This window comes from Manis javanica, chromosome 10 (genome assembly GCF_040802235.1).
Source record: "Manis javanica isolate MJ-LG chromosome 10, MJ_LKY, whole genome shotgun sequence".
Lineage (NCBI taxonomy): Eukaryota > Metazoa > Chordata > Mammalia > Pholidota > Manidae > Manis > Manis javanica.
Window position 1 is genome coordinate 80,343,134 of NC_133165.1, and position 18,984 is coordinate 80,362,117.

The 18,984-nt window shown below is 38.8% G+C and overlaps 1 pseudogene; it reads left to right on the forward strand.

Annotated features, from left to right (window-relative positions):
• The first annotated feature begins 11,040 nt into the window (after nucleotides 1–11,040).
• Nucleotides 11,041–11,975, forward strand: LOC108385520 (olfactory receptor 6C2-like; annotated as a pseudogene).
• The last annotated feature ends 7,009 nt before the right edge of the window (nucleotides 11,976–18,984 follow it).

Below are 18,984 nucleotides of genomic sequence, written 5' to 3' on the forward strand. Positions count from 1 at the left end.
GTATAAAAATTTTATTTCCTCACCTGTCAGAACAGCATATCAGCAAATCATTCTCACACCCTGCAGCAATGTAATACCACCAAGACCTAGTTGTATTATATTCCATGTTTTGCAACACTTGTTCTCTGCAATTAACTCCTTAATCTCCTCAATGTCCGAAAGGAGCCTTTACTGTTTGGGTGGCCTGGGAGCAGTACCACAGAGTTACTGTGAATTTACTGTGTCCCATGCATCTCCAGGATTTCTTCTTTGGTATCGTTTTATGTTAATATGCTGAATTATTCAGGTATGTGTTCCTCCCACATATCAGTTTGAAAAACATCTGCTTTGCTTCCTTTCCTGAATTCCTGTTTCAATTTCATTGTGTTTTCTAACATCCCACAGCGCAAGCCTTCCCAGATTCTGACAAATGGTGTGTTCTGATGGTGTTCCTAGGGAGAACCATATACTCTCCTTAGGCTTCCCTGATCCTTAGGTCCTGTGATATAGGTAAAGATACTTCACCTCCCAAGTGCCTTCCAAAGCTACTTGCTAGCTCTATTAATAAAAATTCTGTATCCTCCAAGATGGACTGACGAAGGTGAATACCACTTGGGGAAAGTGTTGTCTCCTTTGCCGTGATTCCTTTCTGTGGGACTCACTTTGTGCGTGGGGATGTCCCTCACCATTGCTGCCTCTGTCACTGCTTCAGGGCACCTCTTTGCTCCTCAGTGCTCTGGCCCAAGGATAGACCAGACTGGGCCCAACAGTTATTATCAGGCATTAATACTTACCAAGGATTAAATATGACATGGAACAGAAATAAAAAGGGCTATTTGGTGTGGATATTCTTAAAAGCTGAAAAACCACAGTCTATCCTTGTGAGTTTCCCTATAGGACCGCCTCCCCATGTGGCTCCTTTTGAGGATCATGTCAAAGAAGCCATTTTACCACCTTCCAGGAAACCACAGAGTATTTTTTCATTTCTTGTCTTTTCTTCCTATTCACTTACCTTCCCAGTGATTGGGACAATGTTGTTCTTCTAAGAAGTGTCAGAGCTGGCATTTGTTCCACGTCAAGGTCAACCTAAAGTTTAAGTGTTTCCAGGAAAGCTATAAATTTTAGGACTTGGGGCAATTGCTCATCCTTAATCAATTCTTATAATCACAAATTAGTGAAAATGTTAGCTTTTCAAATGTTTCCTAATCATAAACAGTATCTCTGGGGCATCTGGGTTTATTCAGTAAACAACTAGCTGACATCTCCCCAAAGACATGAATTATTTTGTAATATGAATATTTTTATATAATGCTTTGAGATATTCTTTACAAAATGCCTTATGTGCTGTTTCCCTCTGCACTTGGGAAGGCATAAATTCTTTTCTATTGAAGAGAGCTGTCACAGTGTGAGAGGGTTAATGAGCACTTTCATAAGAAAGTGCTGCTGACCTGGGCTTATGGGATTATGAGTTTGCCTGAGCGTTACAAAATAAATAATGCATGATCATGCATGAATTACTTTCCTACACTAAGACTTGAGGGTTTTTGGAGAGCAGCCACACGTCTTTCCAGTTAGTGCCTTTGATGTTCTTCACTTTAGCTCCCTCTTCCTACATAACCGAACACCTTCATGATGGCCCATACCCTGACCCCAGGCTTTATCACTGGATGGTACACCATTGCATATCACAAAAATACATGATCTTGTATCCTCAGTTCAGAAGAAATGGCTGTACTGAGATTTGTAAATAAGTTCACATCATTGCTTGAATGACAACTTGGAGAAAAAAATTTTTAGTACATAGAAAATGCATTTCATACTAGAGCTTTAGGTCACAAATATTTCAATTTCTGATATTAAGGATAATTTTAAATTCTGGAGAGTTGCTATTTATTATTTTTCCCTTTAAGGAAAATAACTACTTGATTCTCCATTATGAGTACATATTTACTTTGTACATGTAGAACAAATAGGAAATTATAAGAAAGGAAAATCTCCTATAATCAAATCACAGCAGTCCATCATTATTACTACCTTATGCTAATTTACAACCTGTTTGAAGATATGTATGTAGTTATTTGCTTTTTTTAAAGTAATGTTATACATAACATTTGATATTTTCCTCACTTAATCTCACTTATTTCATTATTTTTAAATCATTTATTTTATATTTTCCTCATGTTATTAAATATTCCTAAAAAACAGTACTACTTGCTCATCATATCCCAACTTGTAAGGAAGAAAATGATACATTTTGTAGTTCTTATAGTGACCATTATGGTTGCTTCCATTTGTTACATAATAATATCTTAGTAGGCATTTTTGTATGTAAAATTTTTGTCTTCATCATATTAATTTCTCATTTAAGAACTAGTCAAAAATAAATATTGAATAAGGAGCTTCCCATACGTACTGTCAAAGTAGTCCCTGAAAAATCCTGCCCTAGTGGATAATCCTATCATTGGTAAGTAAGAACTTCTGTCGCCCAAAACATTGGAGTTTTAAGCATTATTATTATAGATAGTATTTTAAATATATTTTAATGGGAAGATAATCCTGATAGTTTTTTCATTGATTTTTTTTTATAAGAGGTTATATCACTTTATTCTAAATGGTCACTTCACTGCCAAATCATGAGTTGTCTCTATGTTTCCCTGATCTACAATGTTTTAAATTAATAACAGATACGTAGTTATTCTCTGTTTATGTTACTGATTTGACTGAACACACCAGTAAAAAGAATAATAATATCAGAGACTCAAAAAACAGAATGTATTCTAACCTAATGAACACGGCAATACTACTACGGACTCCTTTAGGAGTGAGGCAGCCCAGTGGATGGGCTGGATATGTTCAAGGATCAGTTAACCGTTTAGCAGCATGTTTTAAATGGGTAGCTCGCTCTCTAAAGTTATTTCTAACCCTGGTATTCTATGAGTCTATAAAAAGGAAGACATATTTTTTATATATATTTTTGGCCCCTTTCATTATACCATTATAACATGACAGGACTACACTCTCCAAGCATGTACATAGCTGGTCTTATCCTTAATTCTGATCCATTCCAAGAGCACTGCTCAAGGGTCATGTTCAGACTCATTGTCATCTTACATAGAACAAGGTGGCAATTCAGATATTACTTTTCAAATCCTGTATGAACATGAAGAAACTTCTTACACTCAGATTTTCTAGCAGAAAAATCTAACCTCATTGGTCTTACCCTGAGACAGGACTGCATTTACACCATTTCCATGGTTCCAATTCCCAAACCTTTAGGCACATAAATGACAAAGGGTTCATTCATACTTACTTTGTGGTGGTTCTCCATCACTTTTTGAAATTTAACCCAAAGTTCTGTATTGCGTCTGAAAAACATTGGTTGCTACTGGCTATAATTTTGGGTTAACTTTGTCATACTTCCAAGCCCCCCATACTCTTCCAGACAGAGTGCCTGCAAATGCAGGGGGATGTACAATGGCACTGAGAGGGGCACCCTTCACTCTTCTCATCACCAAGTCTACATGGAGGCTGATGAGAGCTCCTTTCTCACATTAAGCTATTAAATGATATTTCCCTGAATTCTGTGACTGGAAGACTGGTCAAGGGCAAATAACTGCTTGCAACTCCCCATGGCTGTTGGAATGAGGATGGTCTGACCTCAGTGTGCAAAGAAAGGGGATGCTCTATAAATATTCATTAGTAGAAATGGTATGTGCTTTATTGGTTTCCTCTGCTTAAGTGCACAGGGAACAATTAAGTGAACAAACAAAAATGTCCTTGGTGATCCTTCAAACCACTAATGACTCTTCAGTGAAATTAAATTTGGCAAAAACAAAAAGAGAAAAGAAAAAATAACCAGCACTTGTGGGGCAGTGTCCACAGAGTTAGAAAATACAAGCATAATAACATCTGTTGCAGCAAAAAAAGAAAAAAGAAAATCAGACGATAAAATGGCAATTTGATTCTTGTCACGTTGTGTTTACATTGTCTGTATGCTTGGGGTCATTGGATGATTTCTGCGATAGGACACACTCAAATGATCTACTCAAGTCACTCCTCCCCAGTTATCTCATTATTAGTTTTTAAGATGTTCTAATTCAATGATTAGGAGAATTAAAGTTTGTTTATTTTGTTCTACTGATCATATAGTTTATCCATGGGTCCTATTAAGATAGGACTATTTAGTATTCATTAACCCCTGCTGTAACTCAAGTACTGAGTTTTCATTTTCAAAACATGCAGGGACCTTGGTACATCTAAAGTTGTCATTAGCTTATGAAGAATGCAGGACCTGGGTGCACTGTGCTCAGTATCCATCACTTTATCATAAGTCCAGGTCTCAGCCCCTCACTTCACTGTGCTCAGCAGTGTCAGCTTTCCTAAAGTCCTGTAGCTGAGAACTGAGAAGTCTGAGCTGGAGCCAGACACTCAGTATGTGCATGTAACTTCCTGTGCTGGCTCACAGCCGGTCTCCCTATCCAAAATAAATATTAAAAATTCTATACACCCTCCCATCATTACAGCCATCACACTCACTGTGGAAAAGCCTTCAGATCTTTTATAAATGTGGGTCAGTTATTGAGAGCATGGCAGGCCCTGGACAACAGCCACACTGAGTTTCGACCATGGCAAAATAGAGCCTGAGGTGGGCAGGACAGACCCAGGGAAGCAGGGATATGGAGACTGACAGGCTTGGAGAAACAGCGGCAGGGGCACATTCACGTGGGTCTGTGTCTGTACTTTCTGTGTAATCCTTTCGTCTATTTTTCATACTACTGCCAATTTTGTTGTTTATCAGGAGTGTTTTTTTGTAGACGTGGTCCTCTGCATTTCCTTACAAATTTAAGAATCATGCTGAAACACAAAAATAGTTTGCTAGGATTTTGATGGACTTTGTTAAATCAATGGATCAGTTGGCCAAATCAATTGCCAATTTGGTCAGTCAATGTAACAATTTAATTTACATATTTAGAGAATTGAGTTTTCTAATCTATTAACATGGTGTTCACATACATTTATTTAGTTATTCTTTAACTTCTTTCAATATTTATAGGTTTTCCTTTTGGGTGCACATGTATCTGTGTGTTTAGAATTATTGCAATTTACTCAATTATAAGTATTCATTGTTTTGGGGTGTTGTTACAAAGGTATCCATTTCAAATAGTTATCTTCTAATTTTTCATCCCTAGGACTTAGAAGAAGAATTGACCATTGTATATTGACTTTGTATCCATGAATGATAAGTTGCCTTATAAATTTATTTTTTATTTTTTATTAAGGTACTATTGATATACACTCTTATGAAGGTTTCACATGAAAAAACAATGTGGTTACTACATTTACCCATATTATCAAGTCCCCACCCATACTCCAATGCAGTCACTGTCCATCAGTTTAGTAAGATGCCACAGAATCACTTCTTGTCTTCTCTGTGCTGCACTGTTTTCCCCGTGATCCTCCACACCATGTGTACTAAACATAATAGCCCTCATTCCCCTTCTCCCTCCATCTCCATCTGTCCACCCCCACTCCTCCCCTTTGATAACCACTAGTCCTTTCTTGGAGTCTGTGAGTTTTCTGCTATTTTGTTCCTTCAGTTTTGCTTCGTTGTTGTACTCCACGAATGAGGTAAATCATTTGGCACTTGTCTTTCTCCACCTGGCTTATTTCACTGAGCATAATGTCTGCCATCTGCATCCATGTTGTTGCAAATGGTAGGATTTGTTTCTTTCTTATGGGTGAATAGTATTCCATTGTGTATATGTACCACCTCTTCTTTATCCATTCATCTACCGATGGACACTTAGGTTGCTTCCATATCTTGGCTATTGTAAAGAAGTGCTGTGATAAACATAGGGCTGCATATGTCTCTTTGAATCTGAGAGGTTGTATTCTTTGGGTAAATTCCAAGGAGTGGGATTCCTCGGTCAAATGGTATTTTTATTTTTAGTTTTTTGAGGAAGCTCGATGATAGCTTTAGTTGGCATCTCTATCATATCACATAATTATCACTTTTTTGTGGTTAGAAATTTTGGGATTAGTCTCTTAGCAGTTTCGAAGTATACAATGCAATATTGTTGTTTATAAACACTATGCTGTTCATGAGAGCTCCAGCACTTATTCATATTTTAATTGCAAGTTTATACCCTTTAAGAACATTTCCCTATTTCCCCCCCCCATCTTCTGGTAACCTACATTCCAGTCTCAGTTTCTATGAGAACTGATTCTCATAGAAACATTTTTAGATTGCACACATCAGTTATATCAGACAGTATTGGTCTTTCTCTGTCTGACTTATCTCACTTATCATGCCCTCAAAGTTTATGCATGTTGTCACAAATGGCAGACTTTCCTTCTTTCCTGAAGCGGAATAACATTCCATTGAATGTATGTAACACATCTTCTTTTTTCTTTCATCTGTTGCTAAGCAATTAGGTTGTTTCCTATTTTAGCTACTGTGCATAATGCTGCAATACACATGAGAGTGCATGTATCTTTCCAGCATCCTCTTTTCCTTAGTATGTATAACCAAAAGTGGATTGATGGTTCATGAGGAAGTTTTGTTTTTAATTTTCTGAGCGCCATCCATACCATTTTCTGTAATGGTTGACCAATTTATATTCCCACAAGAAAAGGATTTCCTTTTCTTGGCATCCTTACTAACATTTGTTCTTTTTTTTCAATGACAACTTTTCTAACAGGTGGGAGGTGATAGTTCATTGTGGTTCTGATTTGCATTTCCCTTTCTCTGATTTATGATGTTGATCATCTTTTCAAATACCTGTTAGCCATGTGGATGTCTTTTTTAAAAAATGTCTTTGTAGTTCATCTGCCCATTTTTTAATTGGGTTTTTTTTTAATTTTTTGTTATTGTTATTGAGTTGTATGTGTTTCTTATGTATTTTGGAATTTTTGAGGATCATCCATACTGCTTATCTGGTTTATCTGGTGTGGTTTGCGAAAATGTTCTCCTGTCCAGTAAGTTGCCTTTTCAGTTTGTTGATGTTTTCCTTTTGTGCAAAATTTTCTTAGTTTGATGTCAGATGAGTAAGTTTCACTTTTATTTTGCCTTTTTCATTTTTGCTTTTGTCACTGGGTTTTGTGTCATATCAAAAATATTATTCCCAAGACTAATGTAAAGGAGGTTCTTCCGTATATTGTATTCTAGGTGTTTTACAGTTGCAAGTTTTTTATTGAAGTCTGTAATGCATTTCCAGTTAATTTTCATGAGCTGTGTAAGACATGGGCCAATTCCATTTTTCTGTATGTGGTCATTTAGTTTTCCAAACACTATTATTGAAAAGATTCCTTTCCCCATTGAGTGTTCTTGACTTCCTTGTCAAATAATGTATGTGGAAGTTTATTTTTGGTTGTGTATTCAGTTCCCCTGTTCTATGTGTCTGTTTTGATGCCAGGACCATAGTGTTTTAACTATAGCTTTGTAGTATAGTTTGAAATCAGTAAGTGTGGTATCTCCAGCTTTGCTGTCTTTTCTGAAGATTGCTTTGACTGGTTCACAGAAAACCATTACGGCTTAATACTGAAATATTTATTTTTATTAAATAGTAATATATACTAAACAAATATTATTTTTCATTAAATATTAAAAGTTTAATAGTAAATATTCTATTAAGTATTAATACAATGATAAATATTAGGCAAAAATAATTTCAAAAATCAATAGCATGATTAATTTAAAAACCATAAAGTATACAAGATATGAAAAATGTGAGGTGTGATCAGAAAAATATAAATTTCTTTGTGAAATGTAACATGAGATTCTATGTTAAGAAAATAGCATGAACACATTTAAACACCAATAAAAAAGTGGTAAAATATTTGCAATGCACATAACAATCAAGTTGTAAATACTTAAGAAGTAAAAAAATTAATGCTCAGTTCTTGAAAATATTGTTAGAAGAAAAATATATTTGTTCAAAAACATATTCCGCATCATAACTGAAGGTTGATTGAGAAAGAAATGCAAATTTATAATAAAAATTATAGAATAATAAAATAAGCTTCAGATAGTCACTTTTTTATAGTAGTGAAAGTTTTTAAAGAAATCACAAAGTTTCAACTGTTAGGATTGATTTCAAATTATGTATCACATAAATATTAACATAAATATTACATACTCCTCAAATGACTATACAAATTTATAGCTATTGAGATAAAAAGAACTTTTAGTATTTAATTGTCAAAATGATTTGAAGAACAGCACATATGAGATGTTTCATATTTGTGAATAGACCCATTAATATGCATATGTTTACATAGGAAATTTATGGAGGGGCATAATGGAGACACTAAGGGTGGTTTTTACCTTTAGGCTTAATTTTTCTATTTCTGCTATGTTAATTTATTAACAATAAGAAGTACTTAAGGTAAAAATATGTTATCCAGGAAAAAAGGGGTAATTATATTCTGCAACAGCTATTAGCAGCTACAGATGTTATTGAACAAAAGGAGGAAAAGGTAGGCTTGCTCTTTTTCATTTGATTTTTATTTTGTGTAAAGTCCTGTGTTAAGAATCACTGTGGAATCTTTAATTCTCTGAAGACACCATCCCCAGTGCTGCCTATTTCAGGATCTTTGCCAAAAGGTTACACAAAACATTGATAAATAACATTGGATCGTAATTCACCTGGGACTTCTGTCCACATACAAGCCCATGCAAACCGTTACTCATCCTTCTAACCCTGGGGATGCTCAGGGATAAATACCCAGCTTAAATCAATGTCTGTGGTCTTTGAAAGACGTAGAAAATTATCTTCTTCAAGAAACAGTTTGATCTGTTTTACAAAAGTGGAAAGATATGAATAGTTAATTGAATTGTGGTAAAAAGGAACAAGTGTTTATAATTTTGAATTGATTAGAGACTTTGATAGGGCTGGATTTGTATATCAATAAATAGTAGGTCACCTAATATCAATAAATAGTAGGTCACCTAAAATTGATGAAATGAAGGGTTTCTAGAAGCAACCTTGAATTGGACATCATCTGATGTCATAATTTACATTCCTGCACTCTCTAAAATGTTAAGTTTTCTAAAAGACAAAAGAAGTAAACATATAGTGTCAAACAATAGTGTCAATTTATTTACAAGATATTTAGGAGTGAGGACAAGGATTAAAGTTTGCAGGGTTGTGTAAGGCACAGTTGTGTTGAGACTAAAGGAAAGAGACGTAGGTGGCCTCTGTATGTTTCCTTTTCTATATTGTAAGTCTATTAGTCTATTAAATTATTTTAATTTCTTAATCTATTGTAACTATTCATTTAATTTATTGTTAGCTGTGTGATGCTCACATTCTTGGGAATGCCTGGCTCATCCTAAAACAACAAACCAGGGTCATCCCTGCATCTCTTTACCAAAACCTGTAAACTCTTGGAGATTTACTATGGGAAATGGGCAGGTGGTGAGTACAGAGTATCTCCCACTTCTGAAGAAAAGGACTACTTTAAAGCAATTAAGTGAAACTCTCACATAGCCAATTAATTAGAATTTATATACCAAATGATGTAGGTTTTTTCAATTTATTTATGTCCCTAACCAAGCATTGGTGAACAAAATCATTTAGCACGCATTAATCCAGTTAGTTGGTGTTAGCTGAGGAATAATGACTAAGCAGTTGATGGTCTAAATCCAGAATTTAAAACTTTTAATCTCTGTTGTTAATATATTTCTTGCAGGTCTACTGAGGAAGCAGGAATTGAATCCATAAAAGGAAAACTATTTCTCTGCCAAACACAGGAAAAAAGTCAAGTAAAACTATTTTTGCCTTCATGCAGGTATTATATAAATACTGAGTATATAGTCAGGTTATGGTGTGACTTAGGAGCCACTCAGAACATTACTTCCACCAAAACAAAACCCAATGAGAATCTCCTAGATTACAGTAGGGATATAGCAAAAGTAAGAGTTGTAAGAGAATTTTAAAAATTGAGTCCACACAATAAATAATATAACTTGACCTAGGTCTGAGGGAAATATTACCTTTAATTAATTCTGTATTTCGGTACCCTGTAGCTCTGTGGTTATAACATTAATAAACAAGACAAAAAGTAATGTATCCAACAAATTTCTATAACCTCTATGAAGCACAATGTGTGACAAAAACCCATGAAAAGTTCCTAATGTGGATTGGGAGATTTGGAAGAACTTCTCTGAAAAGTTCAAGTAGAAAAAAGGAACGAATCACAAAGAAGCAGGAATAGGTCAAAATCAGCAAATGGACGGAGCTTGTGAGAGGGAAAAACCACAATGATTAGATGAAACCTTCTCCGGACAGGTTGCGCATGTAAAATGAGTTGTGAGGTGGAACAGGTTCTTCAACTGTGTTGGTAGATGGATCTAGAAACATCTTGGGTCATAAACACATTCCATGTATTTTTGATTTATTCAGGAAAAAATGGTGATAAGCAGATAGTGACAGTGAAATTTTGTTTTGTGATAAGGGAAATATTCTTAAGGGGTTCAAGTGTGCTATGAACCAAACTATTCCAAAGTGCAAATTAAACAGATAGTGCACATTTAAAAAACTATCATGGAAAATTATGTTTTCCTTGGACTTTATTATTCAAAAGATCCATAAAAAGTATTTTTTCAAATATGTGTCATGACTACTTAGTATGCTATAAAATGTATTAGGTGATTCGTGTATTTATTTTTAATGAGGTGCACTAGAAAATAAATTTTCAGAGAGCAGGGCACCTAAGGGTTATTAATATTTTATTCACATTTTTGTTACAGATATACGTATGTGAATATGTATCAGTGTGGGTGTGAGAATGTACAGTGGGCTGCTAAATGAAATGTCGATCTTACCATATGTTGAAGTAAAAACATTTGAAAGCCAGAATTCTAATCAATCTGATGATATGCTATTAACAGAGCTGAGAGTTTAAATTATTTTTAAAATTCATTAAGTAAAAATACATGTAAAATACATTGCTTGGCTTTTCTGAACAAAATCCATTGTAACACATTTTTCCCACCATCTTCTCCGATCTTAATCCCTCACTATTACATACAGATTGGGCAAAGGTCAGGACCCAGGAATGAGAAACCACACATCTCTCACCAGTTTCATCCTTCTGGGATTGACAGATGACCTTCAGCTACAGATTCTGATTTTTGTCTTTCTACTGATCACCTACATGTTGAGTGTAACTGGAAACCTGAGCATCATCATCCTCACATTTGTGGATTCTCATCTTAAAACTGCGATGTACTTTTTTCTCCAAAATTTCTCCTTAGAAATCTTATTCACTTCTGCCTGCATTCCTAGATTCTTGTACAACTTATCAACAGGTGACAGGACTATTACTTATAATGCTTGTATATGCCAACTATTTTTTATAGATGTTTTTGCAGTAACAGAATTTTTTCTCCTGGCCACCATGTCCTTTGATCGATATGTAGCCATCTGCAACCCCCTGCATTACATGACTATTATGAGCTACGGAGTCTGCAAAAGGCTCGTCTTCTGCTGTTGGATGACTTCTTTGTTGATCGTATTGCCACCACTCAGCTTGGGACTGGACCTGGAATTCTGTGCCTCTAATGCCATTGACCACTTTGCATGTGATGCTAACCCTATGCTGAAGATCTCATGCTCAGATACATGGCTCATAGAGCAGATGGTTATTGTCTGTGCTGTGATGACTTTCCTCATGACTCTGGTGTGTGTGGTTCTGTCCTACATGTACATCTCAGAACAATTCTAAGACTCCCCTCTGCCCAGCAGAGGACAAGAGCCTTTTCCACCTGTTCGTCCCACATAATCATGGTTTCCATCACCTATGGCAGCTGCATCTTTGTTTATATCAAACCTTCAGCAAAAGCTGAAATGGCCATTAAGAAGGAAGTGTCAATACTCACTACTTCCAGTTCCCCCATGCTGAACCCATTTATTTACACTCTGAGGAACAAACAAGTGAAACAAGCCTTTCATGACTTGGTCAAAAGATTTATATTGTTCTCAAGGAATTAGGGGAACATTGTTGTCCAGATCCCTAAACATATTTCCTTCAGTTTCTGTCTAATTTTCTTCTTTTCAGATCTAGATTTGGCATTCCATTCAGTACTGATGCTGGTCAAGTCACCCCTTTCATCACCTTATAAAGAAACCTCTTTGAGATAATAATCTTAGTGAATAAAAGTGAGAATAGGTGTTTCTGGAAATCTAAGCATGATTTCACTCTTAATATTTCCTTACCAATGCTGAAAGGATTGGGAAATTTGTCATAAAATATTAGTGCTATGGGGCACATCATTCCTCCAAATAAAACATATGAACAAAATACAAAACAAAACAAAAAAACTTATTGAAATAAGAAGAGACATAATATTGAAAAGAATCAATAATTTCTGTGTGCAAAAAGGAAATATTTTATACACCCAAGATATATTTTAATACAAAGAATAAGTATAAAATTTAGAATTTGAAAGAAGCATTTATTACTGAAGAATCTTTAAAATCACAAGATTCACATATTTTATTGACTGGATCCAATCCAATATGTAAGTTATTTAAAAATTATGGAAGGGAGATGAATTTATTAACATAAAGAAAGAAATGCACTGGTATTTTCTGTTAAAGATAAATCACTTCCTGAAGTTACATAAAAGAAATTGGTATTGATGTACCAATTAAAATGTGAAATCTTGAATGTAGAGAATTTAAGCAAACAGATGGCAGTGAGTCCGAGGAAACCAATATGGGGCTAAAAGAGTGATAAATTCATAACCAGTAAGCCAAGTATTCTGGAAATGAAGAAAAGAGAAATAGAACATAATGATAATACTAATATCACTGTGAAGATTTGCTCTTTTAATATGAAAAAAAATGTGTCCAAATTATGCATCCATGGGGTAAATGGAAGTTTTCAACCAGAGTTTCCAGAATTTCCCACCTGGCCTTAGGCCATTTTCATACCAGCATGTGTGTACAACAGCAGAGCCTCTGGTCAATCTGGGTCAAGGGGTGGAGAGACAATGACCATTCTCTCCTCCCCTCCATTCCTGATAACTAGTTGGTGTGCAATGACCCATCCATGGAGATCCCAATAGAAGGGATTGTCTGTGGGATAGAGTGTGAGCCACAGCCAGAAAGGACAGATGGAGTGAGGGCTGGCTAGCAAACTCAAGCAAGCTGTTGGCAATAAAATCTCTTTCCCAACCTGCCATTCCGCGTGTCCTCTTTTGGTTTCACCTGATTCATAGCAACTTGCCCAGGAGAGGGGAACCCCTTATCCCCAGAACTACAGCACCTAACAATGATTTCCTAAAGAAAGATCAGAATTTCATTACTCATTATATTCTCTACCAACTTCAGCTTACATAGTGCAACATATGAAAACTTCCTTTGATACTTGTTCTCCTACCTAAAACCACTTCTCATGTCACGGCCCAGGTAGGCAGGAACTTTTCCCTCATTTTTCAGCTTTCAAACTCCCAGGGCTCCCCAATTTAAATGACATTCCCACGAGGAATTTTTTGCTGACCTAGTCCTATGATTCCACCAACAGAACGACCAGTCCTGGGTTAGTCTGACTCATTCACGCTAGTGTCACCACTTACCCGCTGCTTTCATTCCTTGCCCTACCACAATTTCATGTTTACTTGTCTTTATTCTACTCTCAATGGCAAACGCCCTGGAGAATGTCTGCTTCATATGCCAAATTCTAGAATCCTTTATGTCTGGCACCCAAACAAATACTAGTTGAATAATAGATAATTTTCCAATATGAGTATTTGAAACTTCTTATGATGCAAAATGAGAAATATGTGAGAACAAAAACCAAAGAAGTTATATTTGACATTAATCTGTTAACAAAAGATAAAGAAAGGCATGGATATAAGTAAAAATTATGTTAAAATATTTATTTCTAAATATGTGAAGGAAATAAAATGCAAGCCAAAATTTGTTGAAAATTTATAATATTGATTGGAACTCCAAGGGAATATTTTCCCAGCTGGGGGCAAAATACTGTTGAAACTTAAATCAGTCAAAAGGAGAAATAAAGTGGGAGAAACCTGTTAATTGCCTACAAGCAATCATCCACTTCTGCTTGCCCGGGCTGCAGAAAAAGGAACCCCACCAAACGTGTCCATTCCAGATAGGCCCTGCTCCCCGATGTAATCATGTATTGCTTTAGGTTGTACTACTTCTCTCCACCTCTTGGAAATACCTATTGATATATGGAGATGCATTAAGGCCAGGTGAGAGATTCTGGAAATATTGCAATTTTACCCACAGCCCACCCTCCAGAAATCTCACATCACAATCTGATCTTGCCCCATCTCCCACAATGGCCTATGTGGGAGAAAACTGGAGCATTGTAACCAGACTAATAACATACAATAGCAACAACTGTAAAATCAAGAGTATCCTCAAGCAGGAGGATTCAGCTAGTTTCAAAGTCCTGTGCAGACTAAGTCCATAGCTCACCCATTCCACAGGCAGGCAGTAGTTAAACAGGTAGGGAGTTCAGAGCAGTCATCATGCAGCATTTGCAGCTGGGGCGGGTCGAATCTGCAGGGAGTGTAGAAGAAAATGACCTTAAGGATAAGATTCATCTTTTAATGATATCAGCATGAGCAAATCTTGTCCATCAGGCAGAATGCACGCAAGAGAGTTCTCCTGTGATTGGACAGTGGCAGGAATGGGGTCTCATCCTGGTCTAGTGTACCAGACTTTCAACCCCCACCCTGTGGAAGTTATAGGTGGGTCAATAAATAGATAGGGCTACAGGAGGTACGTGCACTGGCCATAAAGATAAAATAAAACTCCTCTGATGCTCTTACCTCTCAGATGTTTTGGGTACACTACCGCGATTTTCGGGTAACTCTGATGTTACAAAGGACAACAAAGGAGGCCAGCTTCTAGGCCATTTCCCCAAGGTGCCAGGAGGACCAGACATCACTGGTCCATGTGTTGAAATGTCCAAAGCCACATCCACTCAGCAGTCTCTGGGGTTTGACGCAGTTGGGGCTGGCAGCAGGATGTTGCTCTGCTGGCCATATCCTGGCTTCAATAACTCCACTTTGGTTTGCACATACACTTGTGTAGGAGAGAGAGCAATGTGTGTTAGCATGTCCACAGGGCTCAAGGCTCCTTTTGGGTGCCTCTCATTCAAACATCATAACACTGTCCATAAGCAAACTGACCAGCCCTGTAGACTACTGGTGTCTGACTTCAGGCCAAATTTCAACAGACCATTGTTCCTCTCTATCATGCCTGCCCAGGGTAGGGTTACATGGTAGATGAAACTTCCACTTTATTCCTAATTCTTACATCCATTCTTGTAACACATGCCCAGTAAAGTGGGTGCCTTGATTGCTCTCAATCACCTCCGGCTGGCCACAGGCTTCAAAGAGACGTTCTAGGCTCCTTTTGGTCATTTGCTGATCTGCACGATGTGCAGGAAAAGCAATGAAAAGTCCAGGAGCCATGTCCACACAAGTCATGGCATACCAATATCCTTCTGATATGGGCAGAGGCCCAATACAGTCTATCTGCCACCTGACATGATGCATTGGTCCCTTTACTATTGTTCCATGTTGTTGGAGACACAGTGTAAGTCCCTCTTAGAGCACAGAAGGCACTCCTTCAGGGATCTGCTGACTTCTTCAGAGGTCAATGGCAAGCCCCACCAATGGGCTACAGCCCACGTTATCTTCTACCCCACATACAAGAAACACTGATGTAACCATTGGACTACATCAGAGGCAGGCTTTGCTTTTAGCCAGTGCACCTGGACCAATGTGTCTGCTTCATCATTCCCTGGAGGTGCCAAAGGCAAATGGCCAGTCACATGACATACAGTAACTGTCATAGGCTGACTAAGGCCCATAGTTCTTGCCACAACCATTGCCCCCAAAGGAGATGGTGACCAAACACCCAGTTGGCATGGTACCATGTCGGTAACCACAGGGTCAAGCCCCAATAGATGGCTCAGCTCGCAGTGCAGACAATTATAGGGGAGGGCTCCTGGGTGATCCCTACTGCCCACAACTCAGACCATTGACTACTCTTCTATCTCCGTCCCCCATCTATATCATCTCAGTCTTAGCATGGAAAGCCACAGCCCTCCACCTGGGGCTGTCTACAAATGGAGCTGTCTGTGTACCAAGCATCTTCAGGCATAGGGGCTTTCCCATCCTGATAAGGACTTTTGGCTACCACTGGCTTAAAAGCAAGTTCTTCCTGCTTTCCACTGATATAAGTCACTGGCCCCAATAAGTATCAGAGTTCTCCACTCAAGGGGCTAGTAGAATGAGTACTATGCTGCTTAAAATATGTGCCCCATTTGGCCAGTGTAGGCATCTGTGCCATGCCATTCCATGGCCTTTGGGTACAGTATCATACCCACCCTGATATGGGATAGGTGTTTATTACCTTGGTCAGAGCTATTTCAGTGACGGGCTCTGTTGCCAGCAAGTCATGGTACAGAGTAGCCAGCTGCTTCTCTACCAAGCTGTACCAGGCCTCTGCTCCTTTACATAGTTGTGACCAGAATCCAGTAGGTTGGCATGTCCATTGAAGCCTCTGCTAAAGACCACATCCATAACTATCTTCAGTTACATGAACATCTAGCTTCCAGGGCCTTGATGAGTCCATTACACTCAAGGCCTATATGGCGTTGACTGACTGCTTGGCAGCAGTAAAAGCACTCCTACCTCATGCACTTTCATATCAACTAGTATAAGGGCTTCAGAATTTGTGCCAAGTGCAGGATAAACACTCTCTAGTAGCCCAAGAGACCCAGAAACTCATGTAAGACTGCCACAATGGTAGTGGTGGGGGAAGCCTGGACCTTGTCTATGACTGCTTCAGGAATAACTTTAGTTTTACCTGACCAGACAACCCCCAAGAATTTTACAGACAAATGAGGTCCCATAGCTGTGGTGCTGTTCACAGCCCATCCTTTCTCCTGCAGATGTTGCATCAATCTAAGAACTTCTAAATCTGAAAGAGAATCAGACGAAGGCATAATATCATCAGTGCAGTGATATGACCACACTGTTTGCATTTTCTTCCATGTGGCCAAGTCCTGGGCTACAAGTCCATGACAGATGGTGGGACTGTGGAAGTATACCTGTGGAAGAACAGTGAATGTCCACTGCCAGCCTTCCCCCATGAAGGCAAACAGTTCCTGACTTTCCTGTGCTATGTCAATAGAGAAGAAAGCATTAGCAAGGACTGCACCATGATGGTACATGCCCAGCTCATGACTGAGTGAGTTTCTGTAGAGTGGTTTCTATAGAGGGGACAGCAGCATGCAAAGGGAGTGTGACTTTATTCAATTCTCTGTAGTTCACGGTCATTTTCCAGGAGCCATCCAGCTTTTTCACTGGCCATCCTGGGGAATTAAAAGGACTATGAGTGGGCTTTATGATTCCCACCTTCTCCAACTCCTGTAAAGTTTCTCCAATTCTTTGTGTCCCCAGGCAATATATTCTGCTTACTATTAGTCATCCACCAAGGTACAGGCAGAGCTACAGGCAGGTGCTTAGCATGTTCCCTCAGAACTGCCTGTACCATACATACGCTCAGTCTGAACTCACCTGCAGTGGTCCGTAATCACAGACTCTGCAGGATATCTACCTCCAAAATATATTCAGGGATGGGAGAAATGTACATCATATACTCCTTTGGGGGTAAATGCCTTATTCCCAATATAATTTGGGCTTTCTTCACTCTAAATGCCTTATCCCCATTGCTATCTATCAAAGCAGGGGTGCTGGGAAAATGCTCAAGGTTGCCATAAATCAGGGAACACTCAGTTCCTGTGTCCACTAGCACCAGGCACATTGTACATCCACAGGGGACCAATGAATTGCTTATTCTACATGTGGCCTCTGGTTCCCGCCATGTCTCCCAAGATGGGAAGCTTGACCCATCCCTCAGTCTAACTGTAATGTCCAATTGTCCTCTTGTGGGGGTGATGGCCCAGGAAATCCTTAGTACTGTCCCCCAGGAAGTTTTTCAGGCACACAGGCTGGGCATGAGGCCTTGACTTGTGTTTCCATGTCATGGACCTCAGCAGCTGGAACTGCTGCTCTGGCTTTAATTGGTGCCACAGTTCTAACAATATTCTGCTGGGCTTCCCATCAAGTTTTTCTCTCACTACTCTTGCTTTTTATTAAACCAACTCACATCTGGGTTCTTGAGGCCTTCACGAGGCCTATTACACCTCTCCTTTCAGTTGTAGCCTGTATTTCCTTCCAGGCTCTGACCTCCCCATTTCAGCTAAAGTACGAGTAGCCTCACTTTGGGTTGCCCTATGTGGCGGGTGAGAATAGTCACTAGGGAACCAAAGAGAGATGGGGGAGCTGTATGCAGCACCAGATTTCTCATTCTGTGTTGCAGAATTCCTCATCGGGGCTCTGGGGTCCATATTATAGAAGATATTTTTCATTCCCTAGACACGTAACACCTGCTGGAGCTCTGCATAGGTTTTCCAGCTAGTAGGTAAATATGGTAAATTGCCCTGATTGGCCAAACTGCTCTCATCGCTGCTCTCAGACAATCCAGAAGCACCTGAATCCCAGAGCCACTGCCGGAGGAAAGGGTGAGTCATCAGGTGGGCCTGACTACCCTTTTCAGAACATGACATAACAATGTTTTCCACCCCCGTATCCCAGAGATGCAAAAGCCATGCACGCAGAGGTTCCAGTGTCTTCTGCTGAAACCTGATGCTCATGTCCCCCAGCTCATCAGGGTATAGGGGAGAAGAACGGAGTGCTCCACAGCCTGGGGAGGGACAGCTCCTCCCTCTGAGGAGCTCTTGGTTGTTGCCTTTTTATTTTACTAATTACAGTGGGGCAGGTTTTTAATACGAGAGGAGCTAGTTCCTTGGTGGTGGCCTTGGCAACAGACGGACTCTCAGCCCCAGCCCCTCCCCCTCCCCCAGCATCTCCTCTACCATCTCCGGTGCTGTAGTCACTGCTCTTTCCTCCCCCTCCCCCATGGCCTCCCTCAGCACAGCTACTCC